The sequence below is a fragment of the Tenrec ecaudatus genome, chromosome 14 (assembly GCF_050624435.1).
Source record: "Tenrec ecaudatus isolate mTenEca1 chromosome 14, mTenEca1.hap1, whole genome shotgun sequence".
Taxonomy (NCBI): Eukaryota; Metazoa; Chordata; class Mammalia; order Afrosoricida; family Tenrecidae; genus Tenrec; species Tenrec ecaudatus.
This window is the reverse complement of record NC_134543.1, coordinates 16,946,313-16,961,690: the sequence shown is the minus strand read 5'-3', so window position 1 is coordinate 16,961,690 and position 15,378 is coordinate 16,946,313. Positions and strand designations below refer to the sequence as shown.

At 40.0% G+C, this 15,378-nt stretch overlaps 1 pseudogene; it reads left to right on the top strand.

Moving 5' to 3' along the window:
* The first annotated feature begins 1,683 nt into the window (after positions 1–1,683).
* LOC142426189 (ubiquitin-conjugating enzyme E2 variant 1 pseudogene) lies at positions 1,684–10,506 on the top strand (annotated as a pseudogene).
* Positions 10,507–15,378: the final 4,872 nt, after the last annotated feature.

Here is a 15,378-nt window from a genome sequence, read left to right as displayed (position 1 = left end):
ACCTTTGATAATTTATACATTATTATTATTTTGTCATATCTCACACCATCTGATATCACCCTTCACCCACTTGCCTGCTGTTTGTCCCCCAGAAGGAAGTTATATGTAGATCCTTGTAATCACTTTCCCTTTTCTACCTCACCCTCCCTCCACCCTCCTGGTATCAACACTCTCACCACTTCTCCTGAGGGGATCATCCATCCTGGATTCCCATTGTTTCCAGTTCCTATCTGTACCAGTGTACATCCTCTGGTCCTGCTGGATTTTTAAAGTAGAATTGGGATCATTATAGTGGGGAGGAGCAAGCATTCATGAACTAGAGGAAAATTTTATATTTCATCATTGCTACACTAAAGCCGCCAGCAGCTCCACAGGAGAGAGATTGGGCTTTCTCCTCCTGTAAACAGTTACAGTCACAGAAACCCAGTCAGCATTGACTCCATGGCTGTGAGTTTGGTGTGGGTTGTGGCATGGTGGCTACGCATTGCAAGTGATCTGCAAAGTCAGCACTTTGAAATCACTGGCGGGTCCCCAGGAAGAAAGACTGGTTTTTCTATTTCTGTTCAGAGTTACAGTCTCAGAAATTTATGAGGGCGGGTCTACCCTGCCCCATCGGGTCACCATGACTCAGCCTTCATTGGGTGGCAGTGAGCTTTCTGGTTTGGGACCTCTCCCTTTCACCACGTCCCAGTCAGTGGGTCCTACTCTGGAGGCGTGTGTGTTTCTGGAATGGTGGAAGCTATGTCCCAGGCTTTTGAAATACCAGCAGGAACAGGTTTCAGACTAAGAACAGGGTTGAAAAGCATTGTCCACATTGAACAAAAGTAGCCAATGAAAACATTGTACAGAGCATTGAAACACTGTCAGCGAGAGAAGGCCTAACGAAGAGAGGCAGGGAATTGTTTGAGATAGTGCCCGATGGCGCTCCCTTCAGGGCAGAGGGCTTGCAAAGTATGACTAAGGTTGAGCTGCCTTCTCAAAGTCAACAGAACCTGAGGATATGAATGGGGTAAAGTCTGTGAGAATAAAGCTTTGCGTAACTTCGTTTGCTGATGGGGCATGACTCAAAAAGAGAGGAAACAGCTACGAAAATCTACCATTCAGAACTGGGATATAGTGAGCATGAATCTGGGAAAATTGGATGTTATAAAAAATGAAATGGACTGAAGAAAGATTGATATCCTAGGTGTTAGTGAACTGACACGCACTGGTACTGGCCATTTTCATTCAGAAAATAATATGGTTTACTATATTGAGGACGGCACAATCACAAAGAATGGCTGCATTCATCCTACAAAAGGATATTTCAAGAACTATTTTGAAGTTCAATGCTGTCTGTGATAGGATAATGTTTATTAAACACAAGGAAATCCAAGCAATACACTATTGTTCACATTTATCACCAACTATTAAAGCTAGTGATGCAGAAGTTGAAGAAGTCTGCCATATCTTCAGACTGAAAGTTAGCAGATATGCCATCAAGAGGCTTTGATAATTACTGGTGAGTAGAATGCAAAAGTTGGAAACAAAGAGGACGGAAGAGTAGATGGAAATCATGACATTAGTGATAGCACCCAAGCTGGAGATCATTGAACAAAACTTTGCAAGACCAATTACTTGTTCAAAGCAAATATATATATTTCTGACAATACAGCAGGTGACTACACACATGGATTTCTCCAGATGGAATATGTAAGAATCAACCTGACTTCACCTGTGGTCAGAGACCATGGAAAAGCTCACCCTCCGCAGCTGAAACAAGGCCCGACTGCGGAACAAATCATCAACCATTCACAGGTAAGTTCACGTTGAAGCTGAAGAAAATCAAAGCAAGTCCATGAGCCAAATACAACTTGAATATACTATGTATAATTAATGCCATCAAGTTCATGCCCACCCAAAGAGGCCCTTTAGGTCAGCATAGATCTGCACTCTGAGTTTCTAAGAACGTAACTCTTTGGGGGAGTAGAAATCACTCTCTTTTTCCTGCACAGCGTTGGTGGTTTTGAACTCCTGACTTTGCAGTTAGCAGGCCAATTTGTAACCACTACTTTGCCAAGGTTTCTGGCACCTGCTAAATTCCAACTGAAATTCAAGAGTATCTGGTTCAAAATGGTAATGATCAGTCCACTTCAGTTCACTCCTGCCTAGGATACTGATGTTTACGTCTTCCATCTTAGTTTTGAGAACTTCCAATTTTCTTACATTCATAATTTGTTCATTCTAGATTCTGATTCTCAATTGACGTTTCCCGATGTTCTTTCTTTTGGAGTGATGCCACATTAGCTTATGAATGTGCTGGAAGGTTTGCTCCACATATTTGAGGACGACAGTCTTCCTCAGTCATCTCTTGCGTGCCTTCCAAACTAAGGAGCTCATCATCCGGACTACATGAGACTGTTTTCTGTGGCTGCTCAGGGAGGTTCTCAGTAGGTAAAATTTCAGAGAAGCACCACCTCTCCCTTGTTTTCACTCTGCCTATTATTGTCCAGAATCTCCTGTACTTTTGTCAACACTGGTGGGAAACAGCTTCCAGCATCACAGCAGAATGGAGACTGTCACAATACAAGGTGACAAACTCTCAAGTGAGTCTGGATGATCTGACATAGACATTGACATACGCGATGCCATATCAGAGAGCACACGTCATAGTTTCTACTGAAAGCAAATAGCAGAAATCTGTTCCATAGAGATATTTTTATCTAATGGGCAAACTTCTATTGCATGCTCTTGATTTTTTTGGACTACTACCCTGGTGCAGCTATTGAAAAGAAACAAACAAGAATGGGTGATGATAGTGGGAAATGGGTTTTTATTTTCTTGAGACCTGGAACAGAGCAAGAAATTGACCAAGTGAAACATATTGATTGTTTCAGTTCGCTCTTTCTCACAAACATTCATTTTAACTTCAAGTGAGCTGGAGAGCAAATCAAAAGAAGGAAAAAGTTGTTTGGGTGAAGAAATAAAATCCATATTATAGAATGAGTGAAAAACAGTGAGGGTGAGTTGGTATTTGAAGATATTGGGGAAGTTCTTAGATATGTTTTATAACTAATAGTTTCATGTTTTTAATTTACTGTCAAGCTATAAATTTCCCATTTTCATTAAAGGTGTCTGATATTTTATTATGTATTTCCCCTATGTGGAAGTTTCAAGTTGTACCAAATAGATATGGTACATACCTGAGATTTTACATCTGTCAGCCCCAGATTTCTTGAAGGTCTACTATATAACAGGCACTATCAATAAAACTTAAGGCTCTAAGGGCTGCTTCCTCCAACGTGTTCAGTAGTCTGTTCTTAGTCTGGAAGCTCTGATTTAACATGTTCACTTTAAGTGACCCTGCTGTCATGTGAACTACCAGTGATATAGGTTCCAGAATCACAGCAATACACAAGTCACCAGAATATGACCCACTGATAGACAAGTGCCAGTGAAGAAGAGGAGGGCCCTCACCAAGACAGACTGACACGGTGGCTGCAACAGTGGGTTAAAGAATACAGAACAATCGTGAGGCTGGCACGGGACCAGGCAGTGTGTCGTTCTATTGAGCATGGGGCTGCTGTGAGTTGGAACTGATGCGGGCGGCACAGGAAAACAAACCACCGTCTACACCGAATACACGAACACCCTCGCACCCGAGGGCCCTAGTTCTTCATTCCGAGATCACCTGGTTCTTGTACTCTGTCCCTGCTCCTTTCCTTATTCCCCCTCCCCTCTTCCCTCTCCCTCCTCCCTCCCTCCTCCTTCCTTCCTGTGTGTGTATTTTAGTGGTGCGTTTAAGATCACAGCCACAAATGAAGAACAGCATTTCATTTGAGATGCCCTCGAGATGAGTTAGTGAGTTTATAAATAAATTATACAGAATGCTGACAAAAGAGGACTTGATATTACAGTTGAGGCCATCTCTAAAGACAAATTCTATTATTCTAGTGGGAAAAAATCCCCCAAATCACAGAGTTTTACCTGTAGCATGATCAGATGCGGGTTGATGACTTTCTTCACTTTAGCTCTGCAGTCTGGAGCAGGGGGCTTTAGTGTTGCATCCCAAGTGCAGGACAGAAAGGAAAGACCATGCTTCTAACAGGAAGGCCTGATGCGGATGGTTTTACACCCATGTGAACCCCCTTGGTGAACTCCGTGACCTAATGGGGAAATAAACAAGTTGTGGTACACAGTGGCAGTCTCCGCCACAATCTGTTGTGACAGCCAAGCTTCCCTTTGCTCCTTGCCCGCCTTGCTCGGAGCCCCATCAATTCAAAGCACCTGGCTCAAGATGGTCCGGTTGCACTGAATGTGATGTGGTTCTCTAACTATGTATCTGTAACACAAACAAACAAAACACTAAGCTCACCAGCAGTCAACTCTGACAGATAGCAACATGACAGGACAGGGCAAAACTGCCACTGCTACTGTCTGGGATTGTAACACTTTAAAGGAGCAGAATTCCGCATCGTTCTTCCACACAGCAGTTTGTGGTTTCAGACTGCTGGGGTCGCAGTCCAAATTTAATCACTGTGCTACCAGGATGCCCTTCTGAATGAACTGTCAAAGGATCCAGCTATCAGTAAAGTACTGACCTTGAGCTCACACACAGCAGGTAGGCTGCAGCAGGATAAACCAAACAAACGCACGGCCATGCAGTCAAAGTGGCCCCGCTGTGGGTTTTCAAGACCAATTGTTGACAGGAGTAGAAAGCCCAGTATTTTTCCAAGGAGTTGCTGGTGGTTTTGAACTGCCAACCATGAGTATCCAGTCCAATGCGTAACCATGACACCAGGAACCGGATTACCACAATATTAGCTCAATGTTACAGAGGAAGGGAAACACTCCATATGCATGGGGAAATGACATAAAGCAAGCATGGCGAACTTCTTTCAATGGCAGTCAGGTAAAATTGCTGGTTAGAATCATCTGATCCTTCTGGGGGACAATCCTCTCTGGTTTTAGGTTTGTGTGTGTTTCCAAGTCCCTCGGTTCTAGTTTGTTTTTGGTTTTTTTTGCCCATCAATGTCTCAGGCTATCTTTAATGAGTTGACAACTCTGCCATCTCTTTATGCGGTAAAGCTCTCATATCCATCTCCTATAGTTTGAGAGCGGGAGGTTTGTTTTATGTCTTAAATAATAAGAAGACATTTTGTATTGTAGTATCATCGCCTATTTGGCAGTGTCATTTTCTCAACAGTGAGTTAGGTTTTTACACTTAAAGTGAGTTCTATCTGTTAGTTGGTGGGAGAAAGACAAGACTTTCTGAAGAGTTCATACTCTCATGAACCCACGGGGGCAGTTTCCTCCATTCCTCTAGGGTCTCTCTGAGTAACTCCGTGGCAGTGACCTCAGTTTGAGGTTTCTTCTCTGATAGTGGGCATAATTAAAAACGATGTGTCACCACTCTCCCAGGGCTCCCGGGTGAATGTCATGGTTAATACAAATTAGGAGAGACACCAAGTGCAGAGTGTGTCTTCCACCTTGAAAGCCCTTTTATTTTCAGTTGGCTGAAGCGCTGACTCTAAAGGCTGTTTGTGGAGGACAGCGAGGACTCACCCTCAGAATGAAGGGATTCTGTCACCTAAGGGAGGTCTCAGAACTGTCGTCAGCATCCATTCCCCTCAGGGCAAGTTTCCAAGCAGAAGTGGTCAATTCCTGCAACCTGTCTTGTGGAGATGTATTTCAAATGACACAGCACACACAGCAGTACCACTTAGTAATTGCTTAAACCCCAATCCTAACTTTTGGTGATCCCATTTTTAGCAAATCATCATTATGCTCTATAGTTTCTAATGTGATGATTATTTTAGAAGTTGATTTCCTGGATTTTCTTCTAAGGATGCAGACATTGAAGAAGTTTACCAGTGTCTTCAGTCTAAAATGAATCCAACATGCATTCAAGATGCATTGGTAATTATTGGTTATTTTAATGCAGAAATTGGAAACAGAGAAAGGAACGGAAGTAACAAAATATGACCTTGGTAATAGAAATGAAACTGGAGATAGCATGATAGAATTTTGCAAGACCAACAACTTGTTCATAGCAAATACCTTTTTTTTTTCAACAACCAAAAGGAGATTATTCACATAGCCTTCTCTAGATGGCATACACAGAAAGAAAATTGCCTACATATCAGGAGAAGTTATGAGTATGCTCAATATTAGCAGCTAAAATAAACTCAGGGACAGTAAGTGAAACCGATGATCAATTGGTCATATGTAAGTTTAGGTTAAAGATGAAGAAAATTAAAACAAGTCCACAAGAATGAAAATACAGCCTTGGGTATATCCATCCCAGAGTTTCAGAACATTTCAGGAACAGAGTTGATGCGTTAAGCACTAATGACAGAAGGCCTAATGAGCTGTTAGATACCATGAAGAATATTGTACATACAGCAAAGGTCATTAAAAAGACAAGAACGAAAGAAAAGATCAAAGTGGATGTCAGAAGAGATTCTGAAACATGTTCTTTATCATACAGGAGCTAAGGCAAATGCAGAAAAAACGAAGTAAACGAGTTACAAAGCAAAATATTGTAATGACATATGCAAAGACTAGCATTAGAAAACCAACAAGGAATATGTTCAACATGACTTACACTGAAAGAATTCAAGGAAAAATATAAGCCTCGAGTTGCAATATTGAAAGATTCTATAGGAAAAATAGTGAATGATGAAGGAAGCATCAGAAGAAGATGGAATGAATATGCGGAGTAACTCTATCAGAAAGGACTAGTGGACATTCAGCTATTTCATGAGGTAGCATATGGTCAAGTGCAACCAAATACAAAACGAAGAAACCAAAGTTGCACTGAAACATTAGGAGAAAACAAACTCCAAGAGTGGATGGGCTACCAACGGAAGTGTTTTAACCGGCTGATAAACCAGTGGACACACTCATTTCTCTATGCCAAGAAAGATGCTAAAAACGACTTGGCCAATCGAGTGGGAGAGATCTGTATTTGATTGACACAGTGGCTGCAACAATGGACTCAAACATAACAGCAATGTTGAGGATGATGCTAGACCGGAAGAGATTTCCTTCTGTTGGACTTGCGGTCGAAATGAGTCAGAACCACCTTGCCGGCACCTCACTACATCAACAGAGTCCATTGCAACTATGGAGATGCGGGTGCAGAGTGCTGTAAAAGTGGGGCTGAGAGAGCAGTCACTATGAATAACTGAAACAACTCTTTGAAAACCTGTACAAACTCTTCTTGGAATATACTATTCCAAATAGCTGTCTTAAAGTATGTGTTGTATAAAAAGCACATATCCTTAAACACTAGGAGTCTACTTAGCCAGTTAAGATTCTTAGTGTGGTGAGGAGAAAGATAAGACTTTATGATATTAAACCATATTCACAATTGAATTGGAGAACAAAATGTGGTTCCATGGAAGAAAAGTGCTATATAAATCAGAGGCTATAAATGCACTACATATAACAAGTCAGTGAAATTTTAAAATGTAATACCTTTAGATGTACCTATGACAGAGGTAAGTGGCATGAATCATATGAAAGCATATTTTACATACTCTAATGTGAATATTTAATGTCTCTTTAGTCAGTGCTTTCTGAGTTCTCAAAAAATCATGCATTATTGGTCCATTAGATTTTTTTTTAAATGATGGTGAAAATTATAGTTTTGTGCCTATAGTTTTGCTATTTTCTTGTTCTCTAATAATGAAAAAATTTTACTAGTACCTCCTCCCAGCAAGGTGTTACTTCTGCTGCTAGAGTTTGAGTACTCGTCCACTGAGGCCAAGTTCACTTTGAAACCAATTTAGATATTGACCAATTTCTTGTCATGCTACATTCGTATACACACAGAAAGGCATCATTTGAGCCTATGGAAAGTTTATGCACATTACATTGCTTAATAACTGTTGAATTTCTACTATGATTAGAATTCTTTATGTGAAATGATATTTTATTCATGTATGCTCTATTATATAGTTCCATAGTGTTGTTTTCTCTGAAATAAAAATTAAATGCCAATATATTTTATTAATAATCAATACATTTGATTATTTAATTATATATTGTGCAATTGTAGTTCATTTCAAATTAATCCATGTAATTCTGCTGGCCAAGATAATTCCTGTAGTTAGGCTCCAAAGAGCCTAACAAATGAGAGGTAATTATTGAAATGTATTTATAATAGGAAGCAAAAGGAGATGTGCCTTGACTTTCTGATCATATAGTAGTAGTAATAATAATAATAGACTATTTTAGAAAGGTGTAGGCTACATATGGAGAATTAACAAAATATAGTGAGGCCCCAAGGGATTAGAGACAGAACAGGCAGAGAAGAAGAGAACAGAGTCTGTTAGAGGTATAGGTAATAACCAGCAAAGAGGCTTATCTGGCAGGAACAGGGACCCAGAATGTTGCCTCTTTTAAGGGGATGATCTCACATAGGTTTTGTCTGCCAAGATTACCATTAGCCAGTGCTTGTAGTGCCTAAGGATCAGTACGCCTTCCTAGTCTGGCCCTCAGAGTCAGAAGTTTCGAATGTTAGTAGAATGTCTAGGATAGATTAATTGAAAATAGAACATTTAAATGAAAAAAATTAAAAACAAAATCCATTGTAATCAAATTAATTCTGGCTATTCTGACTCTCTGGGGCAGAGTAGAACAGCCTCTTTGGGTTTCCAGAGCTTCAACTCTTTATAGCAACAGTAAGCTTTGTCTTTCTTCTGACGAACAACTGGTAATTCAAACAACTGATCTAGTTGTCAGCATCTCACTACATACCCCAGTCAATTCTTATGCCACAGGTCTCCTTAAAATTATAAAGAAGTTGTATTATCAGATAATCTTATTGAAGTGAGGGTACGTCTGTCTGGGACATTGTAGGAATATTCAAATTGGCTACCCTGGCATGAATTGAGTGATTAAGGGATATTACCCAGAGAAGCAAAAGGCCTACAGAACACTGGAGCAAATGAACCATTGTAAGAACTTTACTTTTGAAAACATTTGTAGCAGAACTATGACATGTGTTCTAGGACTTGTCTGTCAGTGTGTTGTATTGTGGGGGCTTGCCCGTTGCTATGCTTCTGAATGTTGTGTCACTGGTATTTCAAAGACCAGAAAGCCATCCAAAGTTTCATCAGAGTTTCCAGTCTAAGACCAGACTACCAAGATGGAATGGGCTGTCCATTTCAGAGGACATGGCCATAGAAACCCTATGGCCAGCATAGCAACCTTGTCAGATACTGGAAAGCTAACGAATGGAAGCAGAGCCTTGTCAGCGATAGTGCCAAAAGTGGAGTCCCTCAGGTCAGAAGGCACTCAAAATATGAGTAAGGAAGAGCTCCTATCTCAAAGTAGCGTTGACCATTAAAAGTATGGATAGAGTAAAGCCTGTGGAATAAAACCTTCAGGACCTCATTTGTTGATTTCTTGGATTCCTACTCAAAATGAGAAGAAACCGCTGCAAACATCAATAAATAATTAGACATTGGCATAAACAAAGTAAGAATATAGAAAAATGGGAAATTGTTACAAATGAAATGGAATACATAAAGATTGATACTCTAGACTTTGCTGTTAGGCATCCTGGAGTTGGTTCTGCCTCATACACGTCCTAAGTACAACATCAGACAGCCAGTCCTGCACCACCTTCCCAGTTTTTCTTCCCTTTGAACCCATTGTTGCAGCCACTGTGTCATACCATCCAGGTTTCTTAGATCCATAATTTCTACATTCCAAGTTCCAATTATTAATTGATGTTTATATCAATTAAAATAAGGTCCTGAGGACTTTTTTCCTGCAAGTTCTACTTCACCCACATCCTGTTAGTCGACTCTACTTTGAGAAGGCAGCGCTCCCTCGGTCATAGTTTGAGTGTCATCTAGCTGTTTGGCATTATCCCCGAGAGGGTTATGCTTCTAGTCAGTGGGTTTTTAGTAACTGGCATTGTTTCTATGCTATTCATGGGGTCTTAACTGGCCACATCCTTTGAAATGGACAGTCTATTCCTTCTTAGTAGACTATTCCTAGTATGGAAACACTGCTGAACTATGTTGACTTTGAGGGATCATGCTAGGATTTGAAATGTCAGAATCACAGCAATACACAAATCAGCACCATATATATGACACACCAAGACACTGAGAGATGAGTGGTGATTCTATAAAAGAACTCTCTCTCAGCCTTCCAGCGACAGCAACGCAAGATGGCAGCCACCACGGACTCGGACAATTTACGAAAACCCGATATACAGCCTTAAAATAGAATGTGGACATAAATACCCAGAAGCACCCCCCTGTGTAAGATTTGTAACAAAAATTAATATGAATGGAGTTATTAGTTCTAATGGAGTGGTGGACCCAAGAGCCATATCAGTGCTAGAAAAATGGCAGAATTCCTACAGCATCAAAGTTGTCCTGCAAGAGCTCCGGCGCCTAATGATGTCTAAAGAAAATATGCAACTCCCTTAGCCACCCGAAGGACAGTGTTACAGCAATTAATCACCAAGAGAAACCACAGGCCCTCCCCTCCCCCATTCGATTTAAGCAATCTTCATTTTCCACGGTAGTACATTTTTTAGATAACGTCTTATAGACCTCAAAGTACTGGACAGGAAGCTCCCATTCAAGGGCAAGTTATCTTAAGACACTGTACATGATACTAATATTTTGTCCATTTGAAATATATAAGTTGTGCTCTAACAAAAAATCTCTCTCTGTATATATATATATATATATATATATATATATATATATATATATATATATATATATGACTGTATAATTATACATATAAAAAGGATAGAAAGATAAAAGGGCTAAGCCTTAGACACTATAAAAATTAGAAATTTGCCAGGAAAAGTAAATTCTGAATGATAGCAAAAAAACTGGAAAAAAAACCAACAAAAAACCCCAGAAGAGTGTAATCACTTAGATCACATGGTGTGGGAAGGTGACACAACGTAAGAAGTAAACAAGGTGAGGTCAACTTAGCAATGTGGATGTCATGGAAGACTTTGCAATGAAGAGTTTCTGTGAATAGCCTGATTGAAGTGAGTTCAAGAGAGAATGGGAAAGATAAATTGGAGCTAGTGAGTAAGTATAAAATCTGGAGTTTTGTTGGAAAAGGAAAGCTATCCCACAGACAAAAGAAGCTAGAAATGGAAGCAGGGCTAAGACAGAGCTTTTAAGATGAGGGAAATTAATGTGTTTATGCTGTTGAACGGCATTCAGAAAATAAGGAAAATGTGGATAAAGGAGCTAAGGGAAGGGAGAAATCCCTGAAGCAAGGTTGTTAGCTGGTGAGAGAGCTCAAATATTGGCTGGAGCATCAATCAAACTTCATCTAACAAACCATAGAACCAATGTGGTCTGCTCAGCTCCAGGTCGGTGCCAAAAATCATCAACAAGAAAAAGATGAAGCTATCTTTACAGCTTTATACATCTGATACAGGGTTGCTATGAGTCAAAATTGACTCCATTGCAGTGAATGTGTTTTTACCGTATTTTTTTTGTAATTTTATTTGTTTACTTGGCTGATTGGTTTATTTTTTTAAGCATTTTATTGGGGGCTCATTCTAGTCTTATAAAAATCCATCCATACATCCATTGTGTCAAGCACATTTGTATATTTGTTACCATCATCATTCTCAAAACATTTGCCTTCTATTGAACCCAATATCGGCTCCTCATTTTCCCTTTCCCTCCCCACACTTCCCTCCCTCATGAACCCTTCATCATTCATAAAGTATTATTATTTTGTCATGTGTTACAGTGTCCGACATCTCTCTCTGCCCACTTCTTTGCTCTCCATCCCCCAGGGAGGAGGCTATATGTAGATTCTTGTAATCGGTTCCCCCTTTTTACCCCACATTCTATCCACCCTCCAGGCTTTGCCACTCTCACCACTGGTCCTGAAGGAGTCATCTGTCCTGAATTCCCTGTGTTTCCAGTTCCTATCTGTACCAATGTACATCATCTGGTCTAGCCAGATTTGTAAGGTAGAATTGGGATCATGATTGTTGGTGGGGAGGAAGCATTTAAGAACCAGAGGAAAGTTCTATGTTTCATTATTGCTACTCTGCATCCTGACTGGTTCATCTCCTCCCCACAACCCTTCATTAAAGGGTGTCCAGTTGCCTACCGATGGACTTTGAGTCTTCACTCTGCACTCACCCTCATTTACAATGATTTTTTTGTTCTTTGATGCTTGATACCTGATCCCTTCAACAGCTTGTGGTCACAAAGGCTGGTGTGCTTCTTCCACGTGGGCTTTCTTGCTTCTGAGCCACATGGCCACTTGTTTACCTTCAAGCCTTAAAACCCCAGATATTATATCTTTTGATAGCCGGGCATCATCATCTTTCTTCACCACATTTGCTTATGTACACGTTTGTCTTCAGTGATCATACCGGGAAGGTGGGCACCCACTGATATGATTTTTAGTTCTTTGATGTCTGATAACTGGTACCTTCGATCCCTCATCATCAGACAGGCTGGTGTGCTTCTTCCATGTAGGCTTTGAGATTCTCAGCTAGGGGGCTGCTTATTTTTCTGTAAACCTTTAAGACCCCAGTTGCTATATCTTTTGATAGCTGAGATGCATCAGCTTTCTTCACCACATTTGCTTATGCACATGTCTTGTCTTCAGCGATTGTGCCTGGAAGGTGAGCATAAGGAATGCCAATTTAATAGAACAAACTGTTCTTGCGCTGAGGGAGTACTTGATTGGAGGTCTAATGTTCATCTTCTCCCTTAATACTAAATCTATAAATATATGCACATATATCTATATCCCTATCATCATATATAAATATATTTGCATATGTACATGCCTATATTTAGACCTGTATAAATGCCCTTTGCCTCCTAGTTTAAGACCATTATGATTTCTTGTGCCATCCACTTGGATCTTACATGGCCATCACTTTGACTAGTAAATCCAGATCCATTCTTATGCCATACTCAAGATTGTTGGCCTGCTTAAATTCATCTGTGCCTTATAACCTACAGGGATAACCTTCTCACACCTTTTGGATGATATTTTGGTGTAACCTATAGTTTTCGTTAGCTAATTTTCTAAAGTAGATCACCAGACATTCTTTTCCAGTTTTACTTTGGAAGCCGAATTCTGTTCACTATGGATAATCCTGCTGGTGTTTAAACAACCAGTGGCTTAGCTTCCAACATCAGAGCAACATGCTAAATAACACAGTATCAGATATAAGTGGTGTAAAGAAACTTGCAATTATCTAGACAAGCCATGAAAATTAAGGTCCAGTTCATAAGATGTATTCCTGCCGCATACATCACATGCTGATGCTGAGAACTGGAAACAGTGACTCAGTTCAGCTCACTGCCATTGAGGTGATTCTGACTATTAGTGACTCCATAGGACAGGGAAAAATGGCTGTTTCCAAAACTGTAACTGTTTAAGGGAGTAGAAAGCCTGGTCTTTATTCCTCAGAGCAGCTGGTAGTTTTGAACTGCTAACCTACTGATTGGCAGCCCAATGCATAACCCACTCCATCACCAGAGCTCTTATGGAAGGAAGACTTGCCAGTGGGTTGATTGCTTGAAGTTCTGTGGTAGTAAGTAATATATCACATGAGTGTAAATTAGTACTTGAGGTTGGACGTGCTATGATATAGGAACAGAAAGCTACTAATTGAAATAAATTATGAAAATATAGCTTTGGAAAGATAGAATATGATAATTATGAGACTATTATTATCTGCAACTCATATTTGCTAAGGTGCCCAAAGAAGAAGGAAACCAATTGGCTATCTATGATATTGTATTCCCCAAATACAATCCATTAATTTAAGTACAATAGTAGATTAATTTTAATTAGCATCATTTTGTTTGTGATATAGCCTACCACCTCCACAAAACAGATACCCAAAATAGTTGTTTTGAGTTGGTATTAGGGTCAACAGGATATTCTCACAACTTCCAAGGAGATTAAGGGATACGGAAAGGCAGATTTTAGAGACCTAGATAATTTATTTATCCCACACAGAGTACAATGAAAATCAGGGACAAGAAAATTTCTGAGTGATTAGTATAGCCCAGGGTTGTCTAACTGGTGACCTGTGGGACACATGCAGCCCTGAAGGTAATTTTTTGTGGCCCACGATGCTCTGAAATAAAATGAAAATAGAAAAAATCTTATGAAGAAAATAGCACTTAGGAGAGACCGAGACAATACGGTACACATAATTCCCTCATTACATTTTATTTCAGAGCATCGTGGACCAAAAAAAAAAATTTTGTCAGAGGCCGCAAATGGCCCACGGGCTGCCATTTTGACACCCTGGTACAGCCTATATTCAGGAGTCAATCTCAAAATTGATTCGAGATAGATTGGAAGGATTCTGCCTTCATTAAATCAGAGAGCCTCCTAAACCTCATCCTGAAAGTGTATCTCAATGAAGAGAAAATCTAGAAATTTGGGAGTACAAATCACTAGATTCTGGATCACAACTGTTGCCAATAGCTCACTTGTCTGGTTATCATGTTTTCTTATCATCTATCTTACAGTGACAAAGTGAGAGAGTGTTCTGTGGTGGTATTAAAGTAAAGGTTACCGAGGTCCAAAGGGTATGTGAGTGAATTCATCAATGACAATGCAAACTCCGCAGTGAAATCAATCATCCGAAGTAGAGACAATGATTAGGGAAAGCGGGGCAAAACCTGACTTAGAAAAAAGTGAGTCTTACAACATTAGGGATCAAGCTCCAGATTCCATTTGTAGTTCAAGAACCGAAAATAAGCAGACAAACAATCTTCAATGTCTGTGGCCAGTAAGAAATACTAGCTTACTACACATACAACTTATATTTCATAATGCCAATACTGTCCGTTCTGATGTTCTGTGGTGGGTGTGGCTATGTTCTATATCCACACTTCCACCGCAGGAGGTCACTAAGCATGCATGAATATTTCAAAAATGCAAGCTCACTATATCCAGTCGATTTTGATTCTGAGCAAATCGACAGGGCAGAGTAGGATTTCCCACTGGGTTTTCCAAACTATAAAACTCATCGCAGGAATAGAAAGCATCATCATTCTCCAATGGAGTGGCTGGTGCTTTTGAACTGATGACTGTGCAGGTAGCCGGCCAACATAGAACCCACTACATCTATTGTACACTTGAAAAATGGCTAGGAGGACTACTGAACTGGAGCGTTCATCTTATTAACTTCAAACAATTTATATATAAATAGCTATATGTGTCTACCGAAAACTGTATTAGATCAAATAATTCTGAACAAAATTGATGAGCAAAGTTTGGCTTGACTTTATTGGATTGTAATCCTTCCATCAGGGCTTCTCATTTAGAAGCAAGCAACCACCTGTGAATTTAGGCATTCGTCATTCTTTGGAACACAATACTAGAGGCAACTCTGTA